Source organism: Marmota monax, unplaced genomic scaffold (genome assembly GCF_021218885.2).
Source record: "Marmota monax isolate L192 unplaced genomic scaffold, Marmota_monax_Labrador192_F-V1.1 WCK01_AAM20220418_F8-fsc00292, whole genome shotgun sequence".
Lineage (NCBI taxonomy): Eukaryota > Metazoa > Chordata > Mammalia > Rodentia > Sciuridae > Marmota > Marmota monax.
The window spans coordinates 424,968-435,777 of record NW_026692864.1 but is presented as its reverse complement, the minus strand read 5'-3'; the positions used below and the strand labels follow the sequence as shown (position 1 = coordinate 435,777).

Below are 10,810 nucleotides of genomic sequence, written 5' to 3'. Positions count from 1 at the left end.
AACATCTTTGTATGTGGTGCTGAGGATCAAACCTGGGCCGCACGCATGCCAGGCAAGCACGCTACCGCTTGAGCCACATCCCAGCCCCTGATGCTTATTTCTCATAAACCTAGGAACATGGGAAATTTACATCTTTGGGATGTGTCACTTGCATTTTAGTGCATAGCCAAATGGAATTGACTCCATCTCCTTAATGAATAGAATGTGTCCGAGGAAACAGATGTAGGAACTGAAACAAAAGAAATGGAGAAGGGCCAGCCCCCTGTGGACTTGACTCTGGCATCATTATAGAGAGATGTCAGGACCAAAGGGACCGAAGTCCACTTGCTTATCTGGACTTTTTGTTGTTGTTGTCGTCGTCGTCATCCATGGACCTTTATTTTATTAATTTATTTATACGTGGTACTAAGAATTGAACCCAGTGCCTCACACATGCCAGGCAAGTGCTGTACCACTGAGCCACAACCCCAACCCCTTATTTGGGCTTTTATTTTGTGAAATTTATTTACATTTGGGTGCTGAGAAGTACCATCCACCTAAACCCAGACCCAGACCACACCAAGCACTTTCCTGGCATTTCCCAGCCGTGGGCAGCATGAAGTCCCAGAGGACAGCACTTAAGGAACAAGCCCCCAACTTCTCTCCCACCCATGGCAATTAACATCTGCTTCCTGTAAAGGAAATGGCATACTGGAGGATCCTGGAATCCCCAGGAGTCCATTATTCGGTAAGCATTCCTTCACAAAGACTGTTCTAAGGATGTCCAGCCTCAGAATTACCTGAAACTGCCTATTTAAAATTCATATTTCTGGGTCCCTCTCAGGCCTAATGAGTTGAATTTCTCTGGGATCCTGGAACTCACATTGTAAAAAGTTTCCAGGTGACTCTCTTACATTTTAAAATTTGAGATTTGCTACATTTGAGAATTGTTGACTTTTCTCCATCTTAATAGCTTGCTATTTGGTCTAGAGGGGCTTCAACCTGGCTCTTTCTAATTTTTTTTAATTTTTTTTTTTTTAGAGAGAGTGAGAGAGAGGGAGAGAGAGAGAGAGAGAATTTTAATATTTATTTTTTAGTTATCGGCGGACACAACATCTTTCTTTGTATGTGGTGCTGAGGATCGAACCCGGGCGGCACGCATGCCAGGCGAGCGCACTACCGCTTGAGCCACATCCCCAGCCCCTGGCTCTTTCTATTGAAGTGCTATTATTCTTCCAGACAGCTCAGGTACCACCTCCTCCATAAGTTTTCTTGGACTCCCAACCTCAAGTTATCTCTGTCTCCTAGACTCCCTTAATCTGAGTCTCAGTGCTCCTAGAGTCTTGTCATGCTGATCAGACTATTAGGGGGTTTGGTTTTATCACCACAATTACTTTAAAGATTGTTAGTTTAACACTGGCTGGCTTGTTAAAAAAAATCTTTGTGATATTTATATATATGTGTGTGTGTGTGTGTGTGTGTGTATTTATGATTGAACTCAGAGGCACTAGACCACTGAGCCACATCCCTAGCCCTATTTTGTATTTTATTTAGAGACAGGGTTTCACTGAATTGCTTAGTGCTTCGCTTTTGCTGAGGTTGGCTTTGAACTCTCAATCCTCCTGTCTCAGCTTCCCAAATTGCTGGGATTACAGGCCTGTGCTCTCTGCCATTGTAGATAGATACAAAATTTTCTATTATAGCTATTTGTGTCTGTCTTTTTTTGTATCTATCATTCATAGATACAAAATAACAGATATTTTATTATATACAAAATATCTATAACATTAGATACAAAATATCTAGATAGATACATACAACTTTTGTTGAGCATTAACAATTGTTTCTCTGCCTTATCACTAAGATAAAGGGCATTGAGCATTAACCCTGTGTGCAAGGTTTGGAACTAAAAATTATTCAATTAATTTTTACTAAGCATCAATACTATATACATTGACCCCTAGTTTTAAGCCTTGCAAGCAATACTGACACTCAATAAAATTTAGTTGAGTAAATAAACACTAAAAATAAATGATAAAAAAGACTTTGGGAATGGCCAAACAGAAGAAAGAAATGAAGGGGTGGAAAGGAGATATATTATAAGAAACAAATAACAAAATTTATAGCTAGATTCTTCATTGTATCTGTTATTTTATAAGAAAAATGAACGCTGATAGGTATTTTAGGAAAAGATAGGAAACTTTGATATTAATGTATTTTAGTGATGACTGAGCAAAGGACCTATAAAGAACCATAGCATGTCTTTGTCCTCTTCTCTCTCTCCTCCTTTTCTTCTTTCCCCTCCTCCCTTCTTCTTTTCATCTTTTTTATAAAGCTCTCTCCCTTTCTTTACTATGACCTTTATTTAATATTCCTTCTATCTTCCTTCCATGTTTTAAGGCAGCCAGTCAATTTGGCTATTGTTGGGGTGCATGCCTGTCAGGCATCCAGTTAGATGGATCAGGCAGCCAAAGAGCACAAGATATGGCTCCCACTTTGACAGACTCATTCTAAAGGGCGGAAGGAAAGTGAATGCATTTTGTTTGCTAGGGCTCCCATAACGAAAAAAAAAATCCAATCTAGATGGCTTAAACAACAAAAACTTACTTTCTCACAGTTCTGGAGGCTGGATGTTCAAGATTAAGGCATTGGTAGGTTTGGTTTCTCCTAAGACCTGTCTCTTTGGCTTGCTGCCTTCAAATGTATGTACATTCCTGATGCACCTCTGTGTCTAAATCTCCTTCTTTAAAAGGACACTAGTCGTATTGAATTAACAATCCAACAGACTCATTTGAATTTAATTATCTCTCTAAAGGCCCTAGGTTCAAATACAGCCACATTCTGAGGTATGGGAGGTTAGGACATCAACATATGAACTTTGGGGCACAAGTCAGCCTGAAATACCAACTTACAAAAATATAGAAAAAGAGCAAAGATGGAGTGTGCTGCAGCTCCTGAGAACATACTAGAGCAAGCAGATCACCTGGGGAGGATTCCCAGAAGAGATAGCAATGGAGTTGGGTGTTAAAGGGCAGAGAAGAGCCTGGTGAAGATGAAGAAGGCAGGAAAAGAAAGCATTCAAGCCAAAGGAGCACTATGTACAAAAACTGGGAGGTCAGAGAATTGCAGTTTTTCAGAAAAAAAAAATATAAACCTTTCAACAGATAGGGATAACCAGGCATGGGTAGTTTCACACCTGCAGTTCCAGCTATTTGGGAGGCTATAGCAGGAGGATCTCAAGTTCAAAGCCAGCCTCAGCACCTTAGAGAATCTGTCTCAAAATAAAATTTTAAAATGGGCTTGGGGTATAGCTCAGTGATAGACTACTTGCTTAGCATAGGTAAGGCCTTGGGGTCTGTCCCCAGTAGCCTGGATCCTCCCCCCCCCCCCACCAACACATGCATACAATAGTGAGAAAGCAATCAAAAGGAGATGTCTAAGAGTTGATGGGCATGCTGAGGACCCTGGACTCTATCTGGGACCCCATGATTTTATTTATGTTTCATAAAGTCCACTCTAGCTGCAATGTAATAAATGCTTTAAACGGGCTAAGGTGACCCTTTAGCAGGCTGAAGCAACCCCAAGGAAGGATGGTGGTGTTCACCAGGTCAGGGATAGGAACAGGATCAGGACGCTGAGGAGGGGGAATCACAGCACTCGGGGCACATTGCTTGGTTCTGCATCAGGAACAACCCTCAATTCCTGAGAGGAGTACTGGCTTACAACTTAAGCAAAGGAAGTTCCAGAAGAGCTTCCAAGATCAAGTAGGCAAACGGAGTAGAATTTCAAATGACCAAGATGAGGCTGTCACTGACTGTCTGGTTCCTTCCCACTAAAGAGAAATGTGGACATCTCAAAGGATGTGCCTAAGACAATTTGGGGCCTCTGAGGCTCAGTAAACTCTAGAGCAATTACCAGTTCTAACCTGCAGGTGGAAGCACTATACTCACACAAAATAAAGCCAGAAACCCTTTCAGGTGATTAAAAATGACCATAAACCTGGAGAGGAAAAAGAGAACTCTTGGTAATTATTTTGCATTCTGAGGTGACTGATGTGGCCAGTTTGCAACTAGCAAGTTTTGCTACAGTTACAACAGGTTTTCTTTTCTTTTCTTTTTTTAAGAGAGAGAGAGAATTTTTTAATATTTATTTTTTAGTTTTTAGCGGACACAACATCTTTGTATGTGGTGCTGAGGATCCCAGGCAGAATGCATACCAGGGGAGTGCGCTACCACTTGAGCCACATCCCCAGCCCTACAACAGGTTTTCATACCAGGGTGTGACTTCTACTTAGTCACCCACAATTGCAACATTTTGACACAAATATTGTTACTTTTAAATGTTCACTTCCCAATCTGGTCCATATGCATATGTTTTTATGTAGGCATACTGAGTCTATTTTATAAAGGCTGCATTCAAAAAGGAAGCACACACCTCTTTTTTCCTACTTCTCTTGGGCATCTGATCTTTTTTGAGATCTCCTTCTACTTTCTTAGCTTCAAAGACGACTACTGCACAGAAAAGTATTCACGTTTTTATCTCTTTTCAGCTTGTGTTATTTATTCATCCATTTGTTAACTTCATGCTCTGTGCTGGGTCCTGAGATATATGTGAAAAGGCATAGTCATGTCTGTCCCAAAGCTTGTAGACCATCATGGCAGTGGGGGTGGACTGTTGTGGGACAGCAAGCAAATGAAGATGCAGTATGATCGGAAGTATAATAGAAATTTTGAAGAAGTCCTAATACTAATATGAAGACCTAAATATAGGGGAGAAGACCCACTGAGTAGAGGAAATTGTATGTGCAGAGATAGGGACATTCAAAAGATCTTGGCACCTTCCGGAAACCACAAGTGGTTTAGGATTGGTGGAGTTTGTGTTGGCTAGGGGCTGAGAGGATAGGGCTGGCAGGCAGGGGCTGATCTTTAAGGGCCTTAAAATGGACTTACACATTATCTTGTAGATGATAAATATCTTAGTTCCAATCAATTTTCCACTTTACAGCAACAGTGATAAAATATTCTGAAGAAGAAAATTTAACTGTGGCCCAGCCCTGTCTCAGTAGCCCATAAAATCGAGTCCCATGAGCTTCTCTGTTTCACTCACATGCTATGTTCTTCTTTCTCCTGGAACGCGTTTTTTTTCTCAGGCTAAAACTCACTTCCTCTGCTTTCCTAATCCTGGAAGAGGTATGCTCCTGCTATGTGCTCCCCAAACCCATCATATTCTCAGTACCACTCATCATATTCTCAGAGGTGTGACTTCCACTTCCAGCTGCAAACTCTGGGAAGGGCTGTCCTGTGTGCTGTAGAACAGATGCCTATAAATGTTGGGAGAATGAAGGAACACATTGAGCTTTTCAGCTGTATACTGGATATTTCCACCTGTATGGCCCCTGAAGAGTTGAACTTTATATTTCCCAAACTGGGTCATCATCACCTACTCACATGGCCCCCTTCCCGTTCCTATGTCCCCCTACCTCCACTCTCTGCTACTCCTCTTTTCTTTGTATCACCTCTCTCTCCTTGTGTTATTTCATTATTTTTCAGCAGAATGCCCAACATAGAACATATTCCTTGGGGTTGCTTCAGCCTGCAATAAGACAAAAGAGGAACTAGTGCTTAAGTGAAAATGGGAGCCGTGATTCTTTTATTTTAAATAAATACTTAAAACACAACTTGACTTCTACAAGTGTCTGGCTTCTAGGTCTGCATAGCAGAGCCACCTCACCTGTGGCCCCACAATGACATCACGATCCCTGCCCCCATAATCAATATATGGAATCAGGATATCAATGGCTGAACACAATCACAATGGGCCCCTTTTATAGGGTGTTCCCTAGAACTTTATGGACAAGATCTGACCAGGAAAAAGATATTGGAATTTCTGAAGCGTCAATTTATTTATACAAACACACACACACATACACACACACACACTTTTTTTTTCAGTTGTCAATGGACCTTTATTTTATGTATATGCGATGCTGAGAATCAAACTCAGTGATTCACACATGCTAGGCAAGTGCTCTACTACTGAGCCACAACCCCAGCCCTTACGTGCCATTCCTTTTGCCTGATATGCCTTAATTTCGGTTCCTCTGTCGGTCCACCTCCTACTCATCCTCCAAGACTCAGTTTCACATTGCCTTTTCTGTGAAGACATTTCTGCGGCGAGCAGAGACCCTGTCCATCTTTTTAACTTCCTCAGCATTCCCCCAAATAGTGAGAATAGAACTATGGCATTGTTTACTTTTTTATTTCCTTGCTAATTCTCTATGCTGTGAATTGCTCTAGGGTCACGATTTCTATTTCTTGCTTTATCCTCTATATCCAGCAAAGTGCTGTCAAAGATTAGGCGTGGTACGGTCTGTGAAACAACGCATCCTGCCAAGCGCAGGGGCCGCGCACGCTTGTGATCCCAGCTACTCAGGAAGCTGAGGCAGGAAGATAGAAAGTTCGAGACCAACCTCAGCAAACATGCGAGGTTCTGTCCCCAAATAAAATTTTAAAAGGGGCTGGAATGCAGCTCAGTGATAGAGCACCCCTGGGTTCAATTTCCACCGCGCGCGCCACACACACAGAGAGGGACAGAACGAATCCATGAATTCATTTAACACTGCAGTTTGTATGAATCGGATTCCCAAACAATTCAAAGATCTGGTCCTCTATTTGGAGTGCGCCATGGTAGGAGATCGCTCTTCCCTCCTGTCTCACTGCCTCGGTTTGATAGTAAGGGCAGGGAAAATAATCAGAGCGTGGAAAGTGTTAGTCCTTCAGCCAAAGCTGTGTTTATCTGCTGTGGCACTGACAAGAGTTACAGCGACCTGGGGCGGAGCCACGCCGGAGCCACCTGCTGCGGGGCGGCCTGGCGCATGCGCGCAGGCACCCTGCAAATGTACCTGCGGGGGCCCGGCCGAGGAGGGGCGCTTGCGCTCTGGCCTTTTCCGCCGGAGCAAGTCTCGCGGGGGCGGGGCGGGGCGGAGCCGCGTGGGGAAGTTCTCGCGGGACCCGGACGAGCAGCGGAAGCGAGGCGGCACTGCTGCTTCGGCGACCGGGCGGCGGCGGCGACCCAGGCTGAGGCGGTGACGGCGGCGGGAGTGGGCGCTGCGCTCGGGGAGCAGCAGCGGGGTCGGCAGCCGCGCGCAGCGCTGCTGAGGAGCGGGGTCGGCGCAGAGCGAGCAGCTGCGCCACGGTGAGTGCGGGCGGCGGCGCGGAGCGCGGCTCGCTGCCTCTTCCTCTCGGGTCGGCAGCGGGCGGACCGGGCCCACTCTGCCGAGGGCCGCTGGGGCTCAGGACGAGGAGCAGATCGCTGCGCTCCGGACCCCACGTTTCCCCCTTTCCTTCCAGGGGACGGCCCCTCCGGGTCCGGGCAAAGCCTCGAACCTCGAAGAGGCCGGGGTTCCCCAAGGAAGGCTCTTGCCCTGGTCGCGAGGGTTTGCGCAGGAGCCCGGGAGCAGCGGAGAGAAGAGGGTGCTACTTCTGTGAGTCAGGCTGACTTAGCCCGGGAGGCGGGGGATTCGGTGCAGGCTGCAGACGTGCTGATTGATGCTCCCTCGACCTGCACCGCAACACGTCACCATCTCTTGACTTCTTTGGGCCGAATTTTGTGCGGAAATCCACCGTGAGTTGCAAGGAGCCTATGGCGATGCCTTTGATGCTGGCATTTTTCTCTTTAAACGACTTGAAAAATATTTGTCAAAGAAAATAAGGAGCAGCAGGTTGGAATGCTCGAAGGAAAAGATTTCTGAGCGAGAAGGCGTTGGGAATGCTTGTTTGCAAGGCTGTCCTTATACGTACATGATTGTAAGCCCGATGAGTTAAGGCTTGTTTGGAGAGTGTTCTAGGCTGGCTTCAGATGCTATAAAAGTGCAATTTGCGCAGGAGTTGAAGTGCACTTGTGGTCTGTCTTTTGGTACTGTTGACACTCCGAAAAGAGAACACGAGAGAAATTCACTTTAGTCTATTTTGGCTTTCCTACCCCTTTTTCACGTTGTACTTCCCCCGTTATTGCCTTCCCCCTGCCTCTATCCCACTGGGGACACGAAATGCTTGCTTTTGTAACGCTAGTCATTGTCCCCCTCCCCCCCCCCTTTTTTTCTAAGCTACTTCCCCTTCCTCCTTGCAGTCTTCTGAGGCATAATTTTTAGAAGTTTCTGACCTTTGGCGCTGCTCGTTTTCTCCCTCCTTACAAGATTCTCCTTGCATTTTCGGGGAGATATCCTCTATCCTGCTGTTATTCCTTTACTTTTTAAGCGCCCACTGTGTTCCTTCAGCTAGCCAGAAGGGTTGCTAGAGAGCTGTGCCAGACTTCGATTCTCTCCCTGGGAACTGGGATTCAGTTTATCCATAAGTAATCAATACTGCTAACCTGGTCACAAGTGTAGTTTGCTTATTTGTGTTTTAGTTATTTTTCTTCCTTCACATTAAGAACATGCTTCTGTTCCTCCTTACGTTTTCTTCCTGTCTTTTTTGTATTAGTAAGGAAGATTGAGTCAGTTTGGGGCCTTTAGGACTTCCTTTTCCAAAGGTAGTTAATGTTCAAAAATGAAAATCAACTATAGATCTATACTAAAATCAAATGAAGATAACCTGAAAATTTTAAGGGAACAAACTTATTTCACTGATGATTTAAACCTCTGCTCTTTGTAATAGTACAAATTTATTCTTTATCAGTTAAAAAAAATTTTTTTAGTTATACATGGGTACAATATCTTTATTTTGTAAATTTTGCTTATTTATTTTTATGTGGTGCTCAGGATCGAACCCAGGGTCTCACACGTGTGAGAGTGGAGAGAGAGCTCTACCACTGAGCACAACCCCAGCCCCTATCAGTTTTTTTTTTTTTTCCTTTTTACCTTAAGGATCTTTCTCAACATGTTATAATTGGCTTTTGTTTGTTTTGTTTGGGGAATCCAACACAGGACCTCCTATGGTTGACCTACACCTTAGCCCCTGTTTTGTTGTTGTTTGGGGAGTTGAACCGAGGGAAACTCTGCCACTGAGCCACATCCTCAGCCCGATTTTGTATTATTTTAATTTTTTTTTTTTTTTTTTAAGATGTTGATGGACTTTTATTTTATTCATTTATTTATATGTGGTGCTGAGAATTGAACCCAGGGACTCACACATGCTAGGCAAGTGCTCTACCACTGAGCCACAACTCCAGCCCCCTATTTTGTATTTTAGTTAGAGATAAGGTCTCCACAGGGTCTCATGAGCTGCTTAGTGACTCATTTTTGCTGAGGCTGGCTTTGAATATGATCCTCCTGCTTCAGCCTCTGGAGCCTACTGGGATTATAGATTTGCGCACCACGCCCAGCCCCCAGTTCTTTTTTATTTTTATTTTGAGACAGGGTCTCACTAATTCTGAAGTTGGCCTCCTTGCCTCACCCTCCAATTTGCTGAAATTATAGGCATGTGCCACTGCATCTGGCCCACATTTGTTTTTGATAGAAAGGAATACCTTAGGGGGCAGGGTTGTAGCTCAATGGTAGAGCACTTGCCTAGTATGAGTGAAGCACTTGGTTCAATCCCCAGTACCATATAAAAATAAACAAATAAAATAAAGGTATTGTGTCCATCAACAACTAAAAAAGAAGAGGAAACACCTTACTTGCCCCTTCCTATGTTTAAAATTTTTCTAATCCCGAGATTTTTTAAAAAAGTTAATTCTTATAATCAACTTTAAAAAAAATTTTTTTAATATTTATTTTTTAGTTTTAGGTGGACACAATATCTTTTTTTTTAATATTTATTTTTAGGTGTAGATGGACACAACACAATGCCTTTATTTTTATGTGGTGCTGAGGATCGAACCTGGGTCCCGCCTGTGCTAGGCGAGCGCACTACCGCTGAGCCAAAATCCCAGCCCCTATAATCAACTTTTTTGACACAAGTGCAAGCATTTAAATGCTTGGGGTGTACTTTTTCAGTTGGTTATTTTGATTTGAGAGAATTGCTGGGTTTTAAGTTCTGCTTGTTAATGGTACGTAGAAAAATTCCCCCCCAAATATTCCATGTGTTCCATGTGTTCAGCAGCAGTTGTAATTGTTACATAAAGCAAAAGAGCAATAGAGTTTGAAGAAATTGAGTAGTAAAGGGTGGAGAGCCACCATGCTCTCCTGAGAAAAATTATTATTCTTTTTTTTTAATGTTTTAGTTTTTAGGTGGACGCAACACCTTTATTTTTTTTAATATTTATTTATTTATTTATGTATGTGGTGCTGAGGATCGAACCCAGTGCCTCACACATGCTAGGCGAGCGCTCTGCCACTGAGCCCCAGCCCCAGTCCCTATTAGTTATTCTTAATTAAAGTGCATTTTCTGGAATGCAAATCAAAATTTTTGTTTATATCACCTTTATAGTATAGCAGTGATTTTTAAAATTTATATGCATAAACCAGGTGTGGTGATGCACACCTGTTATCCCAGATATTCAGGAGCTGAGGCAGGAGGATCACAAGTCTGAGGCCAGCCTCAGCAACTTAGTGAGACCCTGTCTCAAAATAAAAAGAGCTGGAGAGATAGCTCAGTGATAGAATGCTTGCCTACCATGAGGCTCTGTGTTCAGTCTCCAACACTGGAAAAAAAATTATATGCATAAGAATCACCTGGGGATCCATCCATTCCCCCCCACCCCAGGCTTGGACCCAGGGGCGCTGTATCCTGAGCCCTTGTGATCCTCCTGCCTCAGCCTCCCAAGTTGCTGGGATTATAGGTATGCACCACTGTGCCTGGCTACCTGGGGATCTTTTTAAAATTAGGTTTCAGCTGAATTCCAGTAAGCAACTCATAGTGAATCAGTCTCTGAATGGAATGATTTCAATGCA

The 10,810-nt window shown here is 43.6% G+C and overlaps 1 protein-coding gene across 2 annotated transcripts in view; it reads left to right on the top strand.

The window, feature by feature from the left end:
* Positions 1–7,030: 7,030 nt before the first annotated feature.
* Positions 7,031–10,810, top strand: part of Grb2 (growth factor receptor bound protein 2) — a 68,734-nt gene continuing 64,954 nt past the window's right edge. The window contains exon 1 of one of the 2 annotated variants that reach the window (XM_046449555.2): positions 7,031–7,173. The gene's annotated coding sequence lies outside the window, so the exon portion shown is untranslated. Of the gene's footprint in view, positions 7,174–7,468; positions 7,603–10,810 lie in introns of those variants that run through there. The other variant, XM_058580990.1, reaches the window with a different exon arrangement.